This window comes from Ailuropoda melanoleuca, chromosome 1, assembly GCF_002007445.2.
Source record: "Ailuropoda melanoleuca isolate Jingjing chromosome 1, ASM200744v2, whole genome shotgun sequence".
Taxonomy (NCBI): domain Eukaryota; kingdom Metazoa; phylum Chordata; class Mammalia; order Carnivora; family Ursidae; genus Ailuropoda; species Ailuropoda melanoleuca.
Genome location: NC_048218.1, coordinates 63,404,922 through 63,425,820, shown reverse-complemented (window position 1 = coordinate 63,425,820; position 20,899 = coordinate 63,404,922). Strand labels below are relative to the sequence as shown.

Below are 20,899 nucleotides of genomic sequence, written 5' to 3'. Positions count from 1 at the left end.
TCTTTCTTCTTTCTTCTTTCTTCTTCTTTCTTCTTTCTTCTTTCTTCTTTCTTCTTTCTTCTTTCTTCTTTCTTCTTTCTTCTTTCTTCTTTCTTCTTTCTTCTTTCTTCTTTCTTCTTTCTTCTTTCTTCTTTCTTCTTTCTTCTTTCTTCTTTCTTCTTTCTTCTTTCTTCTTTCTTCTTTCTTCTTTCTTCTTTCTTCTTTCTTCTTTCTTCTTTCTTCTTTCTTCTTTCTTCTTTCTTCTTTCTTCTTTCTTCTTTCTTCTTTCTTCTTTCTTCTTTCTTCTTTCTNTCTTTCTTCTTTCTTTTTTGGTTTTTCTTTTCAGTTTTTATTTAACTTCCAGTTAACATACACTGTAACATTAGTTTCAGGTGTAGAATACAGTGATTCATCACTTACACTCAATTCCCAGTGTTCATCCTAAGAAGTGCCCTCCATAATACCTTCATCCATTNTCTTTCTTCTTCTTTCTTCTTTCTTCTTTCTTCTTTCTCTTTCTTCTTTCTCTTTCTCTTTCTCTTTCTTTCTTTCTCTTTCTCTTTCTCTTTCTTTCTTTCTCTTTCTTTCTTTTTTGGTTTTTCTTTTCAAGTTTTTATTTAACTTCCAGTTAACATACACTGTAACATTAGTTTCAGGTGTAGAATATAGTGATTCATCACTTACACTCAATTCCCAGTGTTCATCCTAAGAAGTGCCCTCCATAATACCTTCATCCATTTAACCCAACCCTTGCCCATCTTCCCTCTAGTAACCCTCAATTTGTTGTGTATATTTAAGAGTCTGTTTGCTGGTTTGCCTCTTATTTTTTCCCCTATGTTCATATGCTCTATATCTTAAATTCCACATTATCCATTCATTAGTAGATGGGCATTTTGGCTCTTTCCACAATATGGCTATTGTTGATAAGGCTGCTATAAATATTGGGGTACATGTCTTTCTTCAAATTAGTATATTAGTATCTTTTGGGTAAACAACTAGTAGTGCAATTGCTGGGTCATAGGGTAGTTCCATTTTTAACATTCTGAGGAACGTCCATACTGTTTTCAAGAGTAGCTGCACCAGTTTGCATTCCCACAATGTAAGAAGGTTCCCCTTTCCCCACATCCTTGCCAACACCCATTGTTTTTTTGTGTTGTTAATTTTAGTCATTTTGACAGGTATGAGATGATATTTCACTGTAGTTTTGATTTGTATTTCCCTGATGATGAACGATGTTGAGCATCTTTTCGTTTGTCTGTTGGCCATCTGTATGTCTTCTTTGGAAAAATGCCTATTCATGTCTTCTATTTTTTTTTTAAAGATTTTATTTATTTATTTGACAGAGATAGAGACAGCGAGAGAGGGAAANTTTCGTTTGTCTGTTGGCCATCTGTATGTCTTCTTTGGAAAAATGCCTATTCATGTCTTCTGTCTATTTCTTAACTGGATTATTTGGGTATTTTTGTGATGCCGAGTTTGGTAAGTTCTTTATAGATTTTGGATACTAATCCTTTATCAGATATGTCATTTACAAATATGTTCCCCCATTCTGAAGGTTGGTTTTTAGTTTTGTTTCCTTTCCTGTGCAGAAGCTTTTTATCTCATGAAGTCCCAATAGTTCATTTTTGCCTTTGTTTTCCTTGCCTCTAGAGACATATCTAGTAAGAAGTTGCTATGGTTGATGTCACAGAGGTTATTCCCTGTGTTGTCCTCCATAATTTTGATGGTTTCCTGTCTCACAATTAGGTCTTACATCCATTTGAATTTATTTTTGTATATTTTGTAAGAAAGTGGTCCAGTTGCATTTTTCTGTATGTTGCTGTCCAATTTTCCCCCAAAACCATTTGTTAAAGAGACTCTTTTTTCCATTGGCTATTCTATCCTGCTTTATCAAAGATTAGTTGATCATATAGTTGTGGGTCCATTTCTGGGTTTTCTATTTGGTTCCATTGGTCTATGTGTCTGTTTTTGTGCCAGTACCATACTGTATTATTGATGACTACAGCTTTGTATTATAGTTTGAAGTCTGGAGTTGTGATGCATCCAGCTTTTTCTTTTTCAAGATTGCTTTGGCTATTTTTTCTTGCTGTTTTTAGGATTTTTTCTTTATATTTTGGAAATTTAACTATGACAGGTCTTGGTGTTGGCCTCCTTTTGTTGATTTTGATGGGCATTCTCTGTGCTTCCTGGATTTAGAGGTCTGTTTCTTTCCCCAGATTAGGGAAGTTTTCAGCCATAATATCCTCAAATAAACTTCTGTACCTTTTTCTCTCTCTCCTTCTTCTGGGACTCATATAATACGGCTGTTACTATGTTTGATGGAGTCACTGAGTTCCCTAAGTCTACTTTCATGATCCAAGATTTTTCTTTCTCTCTTTTGTTTGGCTTCATTATTTTCCATAATTCTATCTTTTTTATAACTTGCTTGCTCCATTGCTTCTTCCATCTTTGTGGTCATTATATCCAGTTGGTTTTGAATCTCAGATATTGCATTTTTCATTTTGGCCTGATTGGGTTTTTTTGGCTCTTTTGTCTCTGCAGTAAGGATCTCCCTGATGTCTTCCATGATTTTCTCAAGCCCAGCTAGTATCCTTATGATTGTTGCTTTAAATTCTGGATCAGGCGTATCACTTGTATCTGTTTCTATTAGATTCCTGGCTGCGACCTTTTCTTGTTCTTTCTTTTGGGGTGAATTCCTTCATCTTGGCATCTTGTCTAGGTCTCTGTCATCTTCCCTGTGTTAGGAAAGCCTGTTATGTTTCCTGCTTCTGAGAGTAAAGGCTTCATGAAGAAGAGATCATGTCCAGGGCCTGGCGCTTCAGGAAGTGTCTCTGGTGTGTGCTGCATGGACTATGCTGCTGTGTTTTGGCTGCTCTTTCCCCCAGGTCAGTCCTCTGCAGAGTTTCTCCTTGCTTGCAGTGGGGAGTGTTTTGACCTTGCCCAGAGTGTGGCGAGTTTTAACTAGGTGTGCTCTGGTCTGCTGGTTGAAAGAATCCTGATGCTATTTCCACTAGAGCTGAAGCTCTGCAGAACTCTATGGTCAGTAGACCTGGTGTGTGTGTGTTGGGTCAGGGGTGGGGGTGGGTTTGTGGTCTTCAGCCAGAGTTCCCTGAGAAAAACATTACTAGCAGAGTCCAGGGTTGCAGGGTTGGTGTAAGTGGTTTATGCTGTCACTGTTGGCACTGTGCTGCTGAAGTTAGTTTATGCTGAGGGGCAGGGGAGAGAAATGGTACCTGCTGGCTCCTTTGCCCCCAGAGAGGCAATGCCACCTCTCGGATGCATCTGGGAAGTGGAAACCGTCTCTCCGAGTGCATTCCATGGGATCCTCTGCACTGTCTGCCTCTCCGCTATCTGTCCACCTCCACAGGAGCAATGCATTGCTTCACCAGTCTCCACATCTGCCATGCTGTGGACCTAACTCCAGTTTTTGAGCACCTTGGTTGTATAAACTTATGAAAATCAGCTCTTCTTATTTTTCTAGTTAATGGCTATGGGGAAGTGTTTTCTTTTTGTGACTCTCTGTGTGCTCCTCTCTTTCTCTTACCTCTATGACCAGGGTTCTTTCCCCCCTCTGTGGCACCCATGATCTGCTCCTCTCCCAAATCATGTCTCTGCACTTCTACCTTCCACGAGGTGGCTTCTTCTCTCCCTATAGTTGTGCAGTTTGTTCTGTCAGTTCTCAGATAGATTTCTTGGGTATTCAGAATGATTTGATATTTATTTAGTTGAGCTGGGGGACCAGGCAAGCTTAGCATTCTCCTGCTACTCCCACATCTTAGCTCCTCCTCTGCTAGTATTTAAATGTAAGCTAAATAACTACAAATGGTGAACTTTTTGTTTCTGGATGTCTGAGAAAGTCATTGTTTTCCTTCATTCTTAGATGATAGATCCCTACTTGACAATTACATTCCTCAGCACATGTTGAGACATAATTGACATACAATAAACTGTACATGTTTAAAATTAAAAAAAAAACCTATTGTTTCATTCATAGTAAAAATAATGAACATATCCATCACCTCTTCCAGTTGCCTAATCTTATTTTTAATGCTTCCATCCTGCCGTTCTGCATTGACCCTATATCCTCAACAACCACTGATGTACTTTGTTACTGTAGATTAGTTTGCATTCCATGGAATTTTATATAGGAGCAGTCATTCAGCTTATATTTGTTTTTGTTTGACTTCCTTTACTCACCATGATTAGTTTGAGATTCTGCCATGTTGGTGTATTTATCAAGAGTTCATTTCTTTTTATTGCTGTGGAGTTTTCCACTGTGTGGATATGGCATAATTTGTTTAATATTCACTTATTGATGGATATTTGGGATGTTTCTAGTCATCAATTATTTTTTAAAGAAATTTAGAAACTAAATATTCTGTTTTACTTACCCACATATTTACCATTTCCAGGGCTCTTCATTCCTCTGTGTATATCTCAATTTTCCTCTACATTATTTTTCCTTCTTTAAGAAGGACTTCTTGAATTGTTTCTTGTAGAGCTGAATTTTTAGTCCCGGATCTTTGGATCTTTTCAGCTTTTGTATGTCTGTAAAAGTATTTATTTCACCTTCATTTTTAATGATACTTTATTTAGTAGAGAATTCTATATGGACACTTTTTTTTTTCAGTACTTAAAAAATGTTCTTCCACTGTCTTCTAGCTTGTAAGTCTGCTGTTATTCTTATATATGTTACTCTATATGTTAATATATCTTTCCCTCCCTCTCTGGCTTTTCTTTTCCTTTCCTTTCTTTCTTCCTTCCTTTCTTTTTGAAGAATTTTAGTTATGGCATATTTTGATGTAGTTTTCATCATGTTTCGTATGCTTGAAGTTCATTAAGCTCCTTGGATCTGCGGATTTACAATGTTCATCAAATTAGGAAGATTTTTGTCATGACTTATTCGAACATTTTTCCTGTCCCATCCTTTCTTTCCTCTTCTGAGACTCCTATTGTATGTGTATTGGGTAACTTGAAGTTAAACAGTAGATCACTAATTTTCCATTCACTTATTTTGTTCTTTTTATTCCTTTGTTTTATTTTGGAGAGTACAAGTTTGAGTTCAGTAATGTCTTCTTTTTCCTTTTTCCTTGTCAATTCCCCTGTTTGTCCCATCTAGTGTATATTGCATGTAATCTCATACATTATACTTTTCATTTCTAAAAGTTCAATTTGAATCCTTTTGGTATCTTCCATGTCTTTTCTTAACATGCATGTGCTTTCTTCTATCTCCTTTAATATATGGAGTATATTTATGATAATTGATTTAATGTCCTTGTCTACTGAATTTATCCTTTATATCACTTCTGGATTAGTTTCTGTTGGTTGATATTTTCTCTTCATCATGGGCTGTATTTTCCTGTTGAAATGGTATCATTGCCTGGAAGCCAGACATTGTGAATCTTATGTTATTTGGTGCCATTGGTTTTTATTCTTTAGATATGCTTGAACTTTGTTCCATAGCACAATAATGCTTCTTAGAAACCACACTAAGTTGCCAAAAAGTGTATAGGATAGTAGTGTAGCTTATGGATAAGTGAAATGAATGACAGTAATGATTCAAGAAATAGGAAGAAATTAGGAATGCTTTGTTATCAGGTACTTGCACTTCCCATTAAGCAGTATAATGTCATTTTAAACTGGATTTAGATGAGTTGTAAATGTATATTGCAAACTCTAGAATAGCCACTAAAAAATTAAAGAGAAATATAATGATATGCTAAGAAGAGCAGAAGGAATCATATATAAAATGCCCAGTTTAAAGCAAAAAAGCAGAAAAAAGTAAAAAGAACATAGGAACAAAGAACAAGAGTAATGAATAGAAAACAATAAGGACCATAGTAGATGCTATTCCAACTGTATCATCATTTTAAATGTGCATGTTCTGAATAAACCAAGAGCTTATCAGAGTAGTTCAAAAAACAAGATCCAACTGAACTATATGTTGTCTACAAGAAACCTAATTTAAGTATAAATGCATATAAAGATTAAAAATAAAGGGACAATGAAAGATATACTATGCTAACATTAATAAAATTAATAATACATATGTATCTAGGCAGTTGCTTCAGGATGGTCGAGAACATGGTAAGGCCAGTGAACCCCATAAGCATTGGCTCACTGCCACACTTCATTTGTTATGAAATGAATTTCTTGATGCTGTGTGCATTACCATGATGGTGGATAAGGTATGCTGTAAGTTCATGGATGATAGTTTTAGCACAAACTTTCCATATAGGGAAGGCAGATCATATCCAGAATAATATTTATTCCAGTAAGAACAACATCTTTCCCTTCCATGATGAAAATGGTCCAATGTAACCAACCTGCTACCTGGCTGATCACCGAGGGAATGGTGCCAAATTGGAGAAAGTGTTGGTTTCTGCTGCTGTCATATTGGGCACTCAGCAGTGGTTGTAGCCAGGGCAGCCTTGCTGAGTAAAAGTTCATGTTGCTTAGCCCTTTGCCTAACCTCCATTCCTATCACCATGGTTACTTTGTTCATGAGCCCATTAGGTGCTGAGAGGGTTGACTGGGAAAGAGGCCAACTGGTATCCACAGAATGGGTCATTCTACCAACTTGATTGTTAAAATTTTCCTCTACTGAGGTTACCCTTTGGTGAGCATTCACACGGAACAAAAACTTTTCTATATACTAGCTATAGAATTTGAAATTAAAACCAGTAACATTTACATTGGCACCCTCAAAAGTAAAGTACTTAGGTATGAATCTAACAAAGCATTTATGAGATCTTTATGAGGAAGACTAAGGAACTACAAAAAAATTTCTTTACCAATGAAAGAAACTGAAGAACAAATAAAAAGATATTCTGTGTTCATGGATAGGAGGACTCAACATTGTCAAGGTGTCAGTTCCTCCCAACTTGATCTATGGATTCAACACAGTCTCAATCAAAATCCCAGCAGGTTATTTTGTGGATATTGACAAACTGATTGTAAAGTTACATAGAGAAGCAAAAGACTGGGAATAATGACATAATATTTAAAGAGGAGAACAGTGTCAAAGAACTGGTGCTACCCAACTACAAGACTTACCATAAAGCTAAAGTAATGAGGACAGTGTAGTATTGGTGACAAAATTGACAAATAGATCAATGGGGAACAGAGCAAAAAGCCCAGAAATAGAGCCACACATATGTAGTCAACTGATCTTTGACAAAGGAGCAAAGGCAATACAATGGAGCAAAGACCATATTGACAAATTATGGTAAAAGAACTGGAAACTCACATGCAAAAAAATGAATCTAGGCACAGACATTAGCCTTCAAAAAAAAAATAAAGGGGATCATAGACCTAAATGTAAACACAAAATTAGAAAATGACTAGAAGAAAATATAAAATCTAGGTGACCTTGGATTTGGTGATGACTTTTTAGATAAAACATCATAATCCATGATCCATGAAAGAAAAGATTGAGAAATTGGGCTTGTTAAAATTAGTATCTTCCACAGAGAAGAAATTTCTATCAAAAGAATGAGAAGACAACACAGACTGGGAGAACACAATTACAAAAGATACATCTGATAAAGTTTATTTTTTAAAAATATTTATTTATTTATTTTAGAGAGAGCGTGAGCAGGAGGGGCATATGGAAAGAGAGAGAGAATAGCAAGCAGACTTCCTGCTGAGTGCAGAGCCTGATGCAGGGCTCGAACTCATGGTCCTGAGATCATGATATGAGCCAAAACCAAGAATCAGATGCTTAGCCGACTGTACCACCCAGGTGCCTCAAGATGCATCTGATAAAGGACTGTTATCCAAAACACACAAAGAACACTTAGCCCAGCAGTAAGACAATAACCTGAATAAAAAATGAGCAAAAGATCTGAACAGATGGTACACCAAAGAAGATGGACAGATGGCAAATAAGCATACGAAAATATTTAAAATTGCAAATTAAAACAACAAACAACTATATACCTAGTAGAAGGGCAAAAAAAATCTCAGACACTGTCAACACCAAAGGCTAGAATGAATATGGAGCAACAGGAACTCTCATTGTTAGGGGATGCAAAATTCATACACAGTCACATTGGAAGACAGTGTCAGTTTCCTAAAGTAAACATACTCCTACCATATGATGCAGCAATCATGCTCCTTGGCATTTAACCCCCAAAACTGAAAACTTATGTCCATATAAAAACCTGCACATGAATGTTTATAGCAGCTTTATTCATTAGTTGCCAAAACCTGGAAGCAACCAAGATGTCCTTCAGTAGGTGAATGGATAAATTGTGATATATGCAGACAATGAAATATTCTAAAAAGAAATGAGCAATGAAGCTACAAAAAACATACGGAGGAACCCTAAATACGTATCACTAAATGAAAGAAGTCAATCTGACAAACTGATTGTAAAGTTACATAGAGAAGCAAAAGACTGGGAATAATGACATAATATTTAAAGAGGAGAACAGCGTCAATCTGAAAAGGCTGTACTGTATGATTTCAACGGTGTGACAATCTGGAAAAGGCAAACTATAAAGATAGCAAAAAAATCAGTGGTTGCCAGGATTTAAGGGGGAGGGAGTGATGAACAGGCTGACACAGATTTTTAGAGTAGTAGTAGTATTCTGTATTCTGTATTATAATGTATTATACTATAATGATGGATATGCTTGGTGTTTTGACCTATATATAATGTCACATGAACCCTACTGTAAACTATGAATTCTGGGTGTTAGTAATGTATTAGTAGGTTTGTCAGTAGTAACAAGTGTACCACTCTTATCAGGCTGTGAGTGTTGGACAAAGGGTATATGGAAACTCTACCTTCCACTCAGTTTTGCTGAAACCTAAAATTGCTTTAAAACATAAAGTATATTAAAAAGTATATTAAGCCTATATCCAATCTGTTTTTTACAGTGGTTGTATCACTTTGTATTTTACCAGCAGAGTAAGAGAGTTTCGTTTGATCAGTGTTATCCTCACCATCAGATAGTTTTGCCAGTATTTTTTATTTCAGTTAATCCAATGGGTACTTATTTAGTTGTAGTCCATTGTTGTTTTAATTTGTATTCCTTTAGTGGCTAATGATGTTGAATATCTTTCCACTTGCCATCTCTATATCCTCTTTGGTAAAGAGTCTATTCAAATAGTTTGCCCGTTTTTAAAAATAAATGTTTTATTTTGGAATAATTTTAGATTTAGAGGAAAGTTGCAAAGATAATATATAAATTTCTCACGTTGATACATTACTAGTAACTAAATTCTAGACTTTATTTCACTAGTTCTTTGAAATGTTTTTTCCTGCATTTTTGATTGAAGTGAAATTCATATAATATAGGATCACCATTTAAAAATATACAACTTAGTGGCATTTAGTACATTCACCATCTTATGTAACCGCCACCACTATAAAATTCACATTTTTATCACCACAAAGAATAGCACTGACTCATTAAGCAGTTACTGCCCATTCTACTCTTCCTTAGCCACTGGTGACCATCAATCTGCTTTCTGTTTCTAGGGACTTAACTATTCTGGATATTTCATACAAATCGAATCATGTAATTTGTGGCCTTTTATGTATGGCTTCTTTCATATAATGTTTCTCAGGTTCTTCCATATTGTAGCATGGATCAGTACTTCTTTTTTAATAAAATATTTTTAAATGGTGGTAAAATACAACACGAAATTTACCATCTTAACCATTTTTTAAGTGTACAGTTCACTTAAGAGTAGTAAGTACATTCATATTGTTTTGCAACCATTACCACCAGCATCTCCAGAATTCATCTTTTAAAAATGAAATTCATTATTTATTAAACAATAATTCCTCATTTCCTACTCTCCCAGCCCCTGGCAACCACCATTCTACTTTCTCTGTGCATTTGACTACTCTGGGTGCCTCATATAATTGGAATCATATAATTTTTGTGTCTTTTTATTGCTGGTTTATTTTACTTAACGTAATGGCCTCTAGTTCATGCATGTTGTAACATATGTCGGAATTTCCTTCCTTTTAAAATCTGAATACATTCCACTGTATGTATATTCCATGTTTTGCTTATCCATTCACCACCCACTGATGGACACTTGAGTTGCTTCCACATTTTAGCTACTGTCAATAATGCTGTTATGAACATGCGTGTACAAATATCTCTTTGAGACTCTGCTTTCAATTCTTTTGGTATATACCCAGAAATGGATTAGCTAGATCATGCAATAATTCTAATAATTTTAATTTTTTGAGGAACCACCATAGTGTTTTCCATAGCAGCTGTACCATTTCACATTCCCACCAGCAGTGAACAAGGGATCCAATATCTCCATATCCTTGTTAACACTTGTTATTCTCTGTTACTGTTTTTGATGGTAACCATCACCTCTTAGGTGTGAGGTGGTATCTCACTGTGGTTTTGACTTGCATTTCCCTAATGATTAGGAATGTTGAGCACCTTTTCATGTGCTTATTGTCCATCTTTTATCTTTGGAGAAATGTCTAAGTCTTTTGCCCATTTTTGAATTTTTGTTGTGGAAATATAGGTGTTCTCTGCATATTCTGGGTAGTAGACCCTTAGATGATTTGCAGATATTTCTCTATAGTCTGCCTTTTCACTTTCTTAATAATATCCTTTGAAGTGCCAAAGTTTTAAATTTTGATAAAGGCCAATTTACCCATTTTTTCTCTTGTTGCTTATATTTTGGTGTCCTAAGAAACTATTGCCAAAGTCTAGGTCACTAAGATTTTCCCCTATGCTCTCTTCTAAGAGTTATATAGTTTAGCTCTTAAAGTTAAGTCATTGATCCATTTTTGTATGTAATGTGAGGTAATGGTCCACCTTCATTCTTTCGCATGTCAATTTCTAGTTGTTTCTAGGTATTTTATTCTTTTAGAGATTTGTAAGAATTTTTAAATAAATTCTTTTAAAATATTTTCATTGCTGGTATATAGAAACACAACTGATTTTGCCTGTTTATGTTATACCCTGCAACTTTGCAGACTTTGTTTATTCTAGTTGTTCTTTGGTGGTTTCTTTGGGATTTTATACATAGAGGATAATGCCTTCTGTCAGTAGGGATAGTTTCATTTCTTGTCCATTTTGAATGCCTTTTATTTCTTGCTTAATTTCTCTGGGTAGAACTTAACGGTACAATATAGAATAGAATTAGTAAAAACAGGGATCCTTATCTTGTTCTGGATCTTGAGGAAAGTTTTTAGCTTTCATCATTGAGTAGGATCTTGTCTGTGGGTTTTTCAGGAATGCCCTCTGTCAGTTTAAGGAAGTTTCCTTCCATTCCTAGTTTTCTGAGTATTTTTATCATGAAGGGGTGTTCAATTTTATTAATCACTTTTTCAGTATCAATTGAGATATATCTGTATCATGTTTTTTTCTTTTATTCTATTAATGTTGTTTTTACGTCTTTATTTTCTTCTGTTCAACCACCCTTACATTTCTGGGATAAATCCCACTTGGTCATGGTACATAATCCTTTTAATATACTGTTGTATTCTGTTTGCTAATATTATGTTGAATTTTTGCAATCATATTCATAGGGAATGTTGGTCTCTAATTCATTGTGATGTTGTTTAGCTTTGAAATTAAGGTGATGTTGGTGTCATAGAATGAGTTAGGATATTTTTCGGAAGAGTTTGAGGATTGGCATCAATTATTTAAATATTTGGTAGAATTCACCAGCCATCTCATCTTTGACCTTTCTTTGTCAGGAAGTTTTTGAGTACTGATTCAATGTCATTACTTATTTTAGCTATGTTGAGATTTTCTTCTTGAGTCAGTTTTGGAAATTCAGTTTATAGGAATTCGCCTGTTTCATTTAGTTATATAATGTTGGCATACAGTTGTTCAAAGTATTATCCTCCTTTCTGTAAGTTTGATAGTAATGTCCCCACTTTCATTTTGATTTTAATTATTTGCATCTTCTCTCCTTTTTTCTTAGTCTAGGTAAAGGTTTGTTGATTTGTTGATCTTTTCAAAGAACCAACTTGGTTTTGTTGATTATTGTTTTTCTAGTCTCTATTTTGTTTATCTTTAATCTTTATTATTTCCTTTTGCTAACTTTGGCTTAATTTGGTCTTTTCTAATTTGTTGAAGTATACAGTTGGGTTATTGATTTGGGATCTTATTTCTTTTCAACATAGGCATTTACAGCTTAAATTTCCCTTTGAGCTATGTCTTTGGTGTAACCTGTAAATTTTGCTTTTATTTAATGTGTCTGAAAGTATTTCACATTTGACTTGTGATTTCCTCTTTGACCTTTTGGTTGTTTACAAGTGTGCAGTTTAATTTCAAATTTTGTGAATTTCAGTTTTTTACTGATTTCTAGTTTCATCCCATGGTGGTTACAGAAAAAAACTTTGTATGATTTTAATCCTTTTAAATTTATTGAGGCTTGGAGGCAATGCCGTCTCTTCCTCCACCTCACGGTAGAACCCAAGGACAGGAGCCTCAGATGAAAGAACCTATCATGAACCAGGAGAAACTTGCCAAACTGCAAGGACAAGTGCGCGTTGGTGGGAAAGGAACTGCTTGTGGAAAGAAGAAGGTGGTTCATAGAATGGCTACAGCAGATGATAAAAAACTTCAGTTCTCCTTAAAGAAGTTAAGGGTAAACAATATCTCTGGTATTGGAGAAGTGAATATGTTCACAAACCAAGGATCCACTTTAACAACCCCAAAGTTCAGGCATCGCTGGCAGTGAACACTTTCACCATTACAGGCCATGCTGAGACAAAGCAGCTGACAGAAATCTACCCAGTATCTTAAACCAACTTCATGCAGACAGTCTGACTAGTTTAAGAAGAAGGGCTGAGGCTTTGCCCAAACAGTCTTGTGGTTAGAAAAGCACCACTTGCTACCAGAGAGGATGATGAAGTTCCAGATCTTGTGGAGAATTTTGATGGAAGCTTCCAAGAATGAAACAAACTGAATTGAGTCAACTTCTGAAGAAGACAAAAATTGAAGAAGTTACTGGGAGCTGCTATTTTATATTATGACTGCTTTTTAAATTTTTGTTCATGGATCTGATAAAATCTAGATTAAGCCCCTTAGACACTGCAGCTCTTTTCAATTTTTGCTTATACACAATTCATTCTTTGCCACTAATTAAGCTGAAGAAGCCTGGGAATAAAGTTTGAAACAAGGTTAATAAAGTTCTTTGCCTAGGGAAAAAAACCCTTATTGAGGCTGTTTTGTGGCCTAAAATATGTTCTATCCTCAAGAACGTTCCAAGTGTACTTGAGAAGAGTATGTATTCTATTGTTATGTGGGGTACTCCATCTGTTAAAGCTAATTGGCTTATAGCGTTATTCAAGTCCTCTCATGTTTGATCTCCTGTCTAGATTTTCTATCCACCATTGAAAACAAGCTATTGAATTATTCAACTATTGTTATAGAACTAATTCTCCCTTCAATTCTGTCAATGTTTGCTTCATATATTTTGGGCTCTGCTGTTTGGTGCACATTTGTTTGCAATTGTTATATCTTCTCACCAAATTGACTCTGTTATCCTTCTTTTTTTCTTTTATCAGTTTTTTACTTAAGGTCTACTTTGTCTGGTCTTAATATTGCCATACAAACTCTCTTTTCATTATTATTTGTGTGGAGTCTTTTTCCATCCTTTTAATTTCAACCTATTTGTGTTTTTTGATCTAAAATGACTCTCTTGTAGATAACATATAGTTATATTATATATTTTTAAATCTATTCTGCCAGTCTGTCTTTTAATTGGTGAGTTTAATCCATTTGCATTTGAAGTGATTGATAAGGAAGCATTTCTGCCATTTTTCTATTTGTTTTTCAGATGGATACCTTTTGTTGTTCATGAATTGCCCCAGTATTGCCTTCTTTTCTGTTTGATTGTTTTCCCAGTGTATCTTTTAATTTCCTTCATATTTCCTTTTCTGTTTTTTAGTTATTAATGTTTATGCTGGTGATTATAAATTCACAATGATGCCTTTTGAATTGTACCAACTTAGCTTCAAAGCATACAGAACTCTGTTGCTATAAATGTCCATCATCTTCCCTTATATTGTTGTCTTCATATCTTTATTCATTACATGCCCATTAAGATTTATACATTTGACTCTTAAATCATGTAGGAAATAAGAAAAAGGAGTTGAAACCCAAAAATAAAATAATATTGGCTTTTATATCTACCTATGTAGTTATTTTTACCATTGTTCTTTATTTCTTTATATGTCTTCAAGTTACTGTCAAACATCTTTTCATTTCAGCCTTAGAACTCCCTTTAGTATTTCTTGTAGGGAGTGTCTACTAGTGATGAACTCTCTTTGCTTTTGTTTGTTGGCAATGTCTTAATTTCTCTTTAATTTTTGAAGGAAAATTTTGCCATATATAGGAATTCTTTGTTGACACATTTCCCCCCAGCACTTTAAATATGTTATCCGACTGCCTTCTGGACTCTTTGGCTTCTAATGTGGATTTGGCTATCAAACTTATTGGGGATTTCTTATTCATGATGAGTCACTTCTCTCTTGCTGCTTTTAAGATCCTCTTTTTGTAAAGTTTGATTATAATGCATCCAAGTATCTCTTTGAGTTTATTATATTTATTATATTTGGAGTTTATTATATTTGGAGTTTGACGAATTTCTTGGATGTGTAGCTCATGTCTTTCCTCAAGTTAAAGAAGTTTACAGCTATTATTTCTTCAAATATTGTTTCTTCTCCCTTTTCTCTTCTCCTCAAGTATTCCCATAATATGTTGATATGCTTGATGATGTTTCACAAGTCCCTTAATCTCTATTCATTTTCCTTTGTTTTCTTTTTGCTCTTCTGTGTCAACTTCAATTGTACTACCTTCAGGTTGGCCAGTTTCCTCTGTCTACTCAAATGTGGTGTTGAACCTTTCCGGTGAATTTTTCATTTTAGCTATTGTAATTTTAGCTCCAGAATTTCTACTTTGTTCCTTTTTATAGTTTGTTTCTTTATTGATGGTCTCTATTTCTTCATTGTTATCCAAGATTTTTTTTTTTAAGATTGATTTATTTGAGAGAGAGAGAGCATGGAGGGGAGGAGCAGAAGGAGAGGGAGAGAAAGAATCTCAAGCAGACTCCCTGCTGAGCAGACAATCCTATGTGGGGCTCAATCTCAGGACCCCAAGATCATGACCTAAGCCAAAATCAAGAGTTGGATGCTCAATTGACTGAGCCACCTGGGTGCCCCCATTGTTATCCAAGATTCTTAATTGGTTTTTCATTTGTGTTTGCTTTAGCTTCATGATTTATTAATCTTTTTAAAAATTAGTTACTTTTTATCACTCTTTAAGCATCCTAAAAAGTATTATTTTAAAAGCCTTTTTTAAATTATGTTCAGCTAGCCACTGTATAGTACATCATTAGTTTTTGAGGTAGTGTTCAGTGATTCATTAGTTGAGTATAATACCCAGTGCTCATCATAACACATGTCCTCCTCAATACCCATCACACCCCACCCTCACCCTCACCCCCACCCTCTTCCACTCTGAAACCCTCAGTTTGTTTCCCGGAGTCTATAGTCTGTCATGGTTTCTCTCTGATTTCTCCCCCTTCAGTTTTCCCTCCCTTCTGCTATGGTCCTCTGTGCTATTCCTTATGTTCCATATATGAGTGAAAACATATTATAATTGTCTTTCTCTGCTTGACTTATTTCACTTAGCATAATCACCTCCAGTTCCATCCACGTTGATGCAAATGGTGGGTATTCATCCTTTCTGATGGCTGAGTAATATTCCATTGTATATATGGACCACATCATCTTTATTCATTCATCTGTTGAAGGGCATCTCACTCCTTCCACAGTCTGGCTATTGTGGACATTGCTGCTCTGAACATTGGGGTGCCTGCAGCCCTTCTTTTCACTACATCTGTGTCTCTGGGGTAAATACCTAGTAGCGCAATTGCTAGGTCATAGGGTAGCTCTATTTTTAACATCTTGAGGAACCTCCATACTGTTTTCCAAAGTGGCTGTACCAGCTTGCATTCCCACCAACAGTGTAAGAGGGTTCCCCTTTCTCCATATCCTCTCCAACATTTGTTGTTTCCTGCCTTGTTAATTTTTGCCATTCTAACTGGTGTAAAGTGATATCTCATTGTGGTTTTGATTTGCATTTCCCTGATGGCTAATGATGTTGAACATTTTTTCATGTGTCTGTTAGCCATTTGTATGTCTTCTTTGGAGAAGTGTCTGTTCATGTCTTCTGCCCATTTTTTGACTGGATTATTTGTTTTTTGAGTGTTGAGTTTGAGGAGTTCTTTATAGATCTTGGATACCAGTCCTTTATCTGTAGTGTCATTTGCAAATATCTTCTCCCATTCCGTGGGTTGCCTCTTAGTTTTGTTGACTGTTTCCTTTGCTGTGCAGAAGCTTTTTATCTTGATGATGTCCCAACGTTCATTTTTGCTTTTGTTTCCCTTGACTTGGAGACATGTCTTGAAAGAAGCTGCTGTGGCCAATGTTGAATAGGTACTACCTATGTTCTCCTCTAGGATTTTGATGGATTCCTGTCTCACACTGAGGTCTTTCATCCATTTTGAGTTTATCTTTGTGTATGGTATAAGAGAATGAAAAGTCTGTTGTTCTTTTAATAAAATTAATTTCANAAGAGAATGAAAAGTCTTTGTTGTTCTTTTAATAAAATTAATTTCAACTGGAAGGAATTGTTATGGTAAATTTTTTGTTGCCTTTCTCAGCATCCCAGAGTTTTTTCTCTACCTTCCCTTCTTTGTTCTCTACTGTAGGAGTTTTGTAGTTATTCTCCACTAGCTTCTAGATCCTTAGTCTAAAATTTTCAGAGTTCTTGATCCATGCTGTTACTAGAGATATGAAACAAAAGGTTAAAATCTCTCATTATTACTGCATTTCTATTCTTATTCTGTTATAGTTTTTGAAATACAATTGTTAATCCACATTACTTGGTTCATTAGTTTTTTTTCTATTTTCACTTTATTTCATGCATTTTATTTATGTCATTGATTTTCATTATTATTATTATTATTATGTTCAATTAGCCAGCATATAGTACATCAAAAATTTTTGATGTAGTGTTTAACAATTCATTAGTTGCATATAACACCATTGTGGATGTACATTTCATCACTATAAATATAAGCAGTCTTCTAATTTAATGTATTTTGTCTTGAACTCAACTTGGATATTAATATAATAACTCCTGTTTTATTTTTGCCAGTAGTTGTCTAATATACCCTAGTACTAACCTTTGAATCAGCTTGCTTTAGATGTTTCTCTTGTTGGATTTTGTTATGTGATACATGCTGAAAAGCCTTTTTCTTATAATAAAGAGCAAATCATTTTACTACATCTATTGACATGAGAGACAGTTCATCCTAGTTCTATTTTAAAGAACATATTGATTATTTTACTTAATTTTCTAGGAGACAATTTATAATTTCTTCTCTCCTTTTAAGTTAATGCAACAATTTTCCATAATGAACTGCTTAAAAGCAGCTTTGATCAAGAATAAATGGAATAAAACAGCCAAAAACTAAATAAAAATTTTAAAAGATGAACGTTTAAAACATTCAACACTCTAGCCAATGATATTTAAACAAAACATATAAATGATATTTGCATGATACATGTTTTCATTGTTTCCTTGTGGTTGGTTTTCCTCACCATCATGCAAATGATAGACCTGAAGTCATACGAGGTCAAAGAGGTTCACTCAGCTTCAAATTATTTGAAGGCCTTGGATAGAAGAGTCTAAGATTTTGAAATCCCAAATTGTCATGGCTCCATTAATTCCTGTGGGGCAGAATTTCCAGTAATCTTGCTTGTCCACTTGAGTAATGCTATCTATTCTGGTGCAGCATCTCTGAGGCTGTGATGTAGTACTCAGTTGTGACTGTCTTGTCCATGTTCTGGAAGTATTCCATAGCTAACCTGTTGTATTGGATGCTGTGTTTTGGAATGTCCAGTTTGGAGACTAAAGTCAAAGAGCCATGGTCATCTTAATTAAAGAACACTGAGTAGCAATCATGGCTGGCAGCTACACAATGCTGTGTTGTCTGAGACAAATAATTCATTCAGCTTTCAGGAGTGGTAGTAACTGTTTTCAGATGAAACCTGAACACTGTTTGAGGCATCAGCAATAGGCACATTGCAGTCATGGCTGACCTAGGCCACAGAGCTCCCACTAGCAGAGAAGGTGAAGCTGAGACCCAACTCCCAGTACCACTGAACTGCTATCAGCTAACCAAAATGAATCTTGGTGCCCTACGGCATACTGGTTGGTTTTCATTCACTTCTTTAATGTATACAGAAGCACTGTGCATTTGAAGTCACATAATCCTACTGCCAGGAAGACATTGTTGGGATGCCAGTCCGAACCAAGGACCTTGTAACGTGTTTGCTTACCCACTTGCCATTTTCATGCTCAAGTAATAAACAGAAATGAATTGTGCTTCACTATGCACAGCAAATTTGTTCTCTAGAGGGGACCACTTCACAAAAATGGCTACATAATTAATTCTGATGATCAGGGTTAGCTTCCAGACACCATCTTTCTGGCTCCAGCAAAGGACAATATGGTAACTCTTGAAAGACCAATAAATACCTGTGATGTGTCCATTGTGCTCCTGGAGTTCATGAGGTTTCACCCACTGGGTCCCATTCTTCTTACAAATGTGAACTCTGGTTATTGTGGCTAAGGGCAATATGAGTATTCCAGGCATGACAAGTGATTGGCTCTAGTAAAAAGTTGTTGCAGTGACCATATTCTTGGTGTTTTCAAAAGGTAGAAAGCCAGAATCAGGGCAGTCCTTAGAGTCTCAAAGCGGAGAATTTGAAGACTTTGGTCAGTCAACATGAACAGGCTCTGTTCTATTCTCCCACTTTATGGTGGGTGGTATCTTCCTAATTTTTTTATATGTATTATCCTTTTTCTAATTTTTAAAGTTTTGGGGTATTTTACCTTTTTTCTAGTAGTTATCTTGAATATGTATTTTCTTCTTAAATTGTTATCTATGCATAATAATTTATTTCCCCTTATGAAAAGTGAAATTAGTGTAATTCTTCTGCTGCTTGTCTTTGTTCTCAGTTTACCACCAATTAACCACCAAATTTAGTTATAAAATTCTCTTTTTGGCAACTTTAACCTCCTCTCTACATTCCATCTCTCAGTTTTAAAATTTCACTATTGTTTCTATATTGTTACAGATTTTAAGTTTATTCTATTTCATAATCATATTTGGCACTGTTGTTTGACTTTAGTTCTACACTTAAATAAGTTAAATAATCACTGCAGTTCTTTGACCATGGCCTCTCCATGAATCTTTCCATTGGCTGGAATTAATCTTGTAATAGATATTTCTTTAAGGGCTTATGGGGGCCTGTGTTTCATTTATAGTATTCTGTGATGCATCTATAATAATATTTTCATCGTTATGTGCCAGCCCCTGGATTATGTACACTCAAGGACTGAATTCTATAAAATTCATTTTTAGGTTTTTAATTCAAAATATTGTTAGGAAAGAGAAAAGTCTATTTTTTGTTAAAAATGAGAAACAAGATAGTTTTCCACTAAATGTAAAAATGTTAGGTATAAAGCAGTTTCCCCTGAATCTTGCAATTACTCATAAAATGCTAACCATTTAAGGGTTCTAACTGCATAAGTATCCACTGTATGAGGTTTTTGCTGCTATTACTATTATTTTACTGTTTTTGTTACACTGTTCTTTAGTTAAGGAATATTATAGAAAAGAAGTTGCATTAGTATCTAAAGTTCTCCAACACCTTGTCATTTTTTCCTTTGTCTTCAGTGAATAGTTCATGTACACAGTCACTAATACTTGATATAAATGAATATTATCAATAATTTCTAATTGCTCACTGAATGGTTAACATGGATGTCCCTGTAGCAACTCAAACTCATTCTCCTGTCAAACCAGGCATTCTCCATGAGAATTATTCTTAACATTTTGTAATCATTCTTGACGCCTCCTATTTCCTATGCATTACCAACCCTGTTCCACCCACTGTTTGTAATCCCATCCGTTGTAAATTTTCCCACGGGGGCTGTTTTTCTCTTCATTTTCTTTGTTGTTATTCTACTTCAGGCCCTCATTTGGCCTTATGCACTAGCTTCTTAAACATCTCCCTCCTTCACTAATGAATTATATACTACTGGAAAATAATCTTCCTAAAGCATGTTACAAGCAACCCAGATATATTTTACACCAAGATTTTATATTCCAGAATTTACATTTATATAGATATTTATCCTTGTTCAGAAGCCTTCTGATTTTTTTCTGGAAATTACATTTTTTTAAATGAAATTACATTAACATACTTACAAGTAGAGATTTAATGAAATTTTATTGTGAATCCTTTTAAGTGCAAAAGATCCTTTATAAAGTGACAAGCACTTGACAATTTTATATATATCTGAGTTTTCATAATTCATCTTTGCTCAAAGTATGCATGAAAATAGTGAGAATGAAGCTGTTGGGAGGGAGACTTTGAGAGACTGACATTTGTAGAAATTGTTTGTTAGTGTTTATTAATAACAACTATGCTAACTGATCTCCAGATTAGAATTATAACTAATAGCTTTCTTTGCTATTTCTAATAAATATAGAAGTGGGCTGGGAATCTTCTTTCTTGATTTGTAAAGTGGGAATAATCAACTACCTTGTCTTGGGAATATGTCCAAATCATTTAGCACAGTATCTGACACATTGTGGGAGGTCAATAAATAGAACTGTAATGTTGAGTCTTCCTTTGATGTCCATTATCAGTTATGATGGTAAAATACTAATTTATAATAATTTCCTTAATATTGAACTAATAATACTACCTAAAATGTTAGTGCTTTGCATTTATAGAACACTAATCAAGTTCATGTAAGATTATATGTAATTAGATATTAAATGTAATGAATTATTTGTTGTCTAACAGTTATTTAATTTAGATACAATG

General features: G+C 34.9%; 1 protein-coding gene and 2 pseudogenes across 1 annotated transcript in view; 1 reads left to right on the top strand and 2 right to left on the bottom strand.

Moving 5' to 3' along the window:
- STXBP5L (syntaxin binding protein 5 like) overlaps positions 1–20,899 on the bottom strand; it is a 404,610-nt gene that overhangs the window by 32,362 nt on the left and 351,349 nt on the right. The gene's annotated exons all lie outside the window — the stretch shown is intronic.
- LOC109490663 lies at positions 12,364–12,891 on the top strand (annotated as a pseudogene).
- On the bottom strand, positions 17,652–18,788 carry LOC109490662 (annotated as a pseudogene).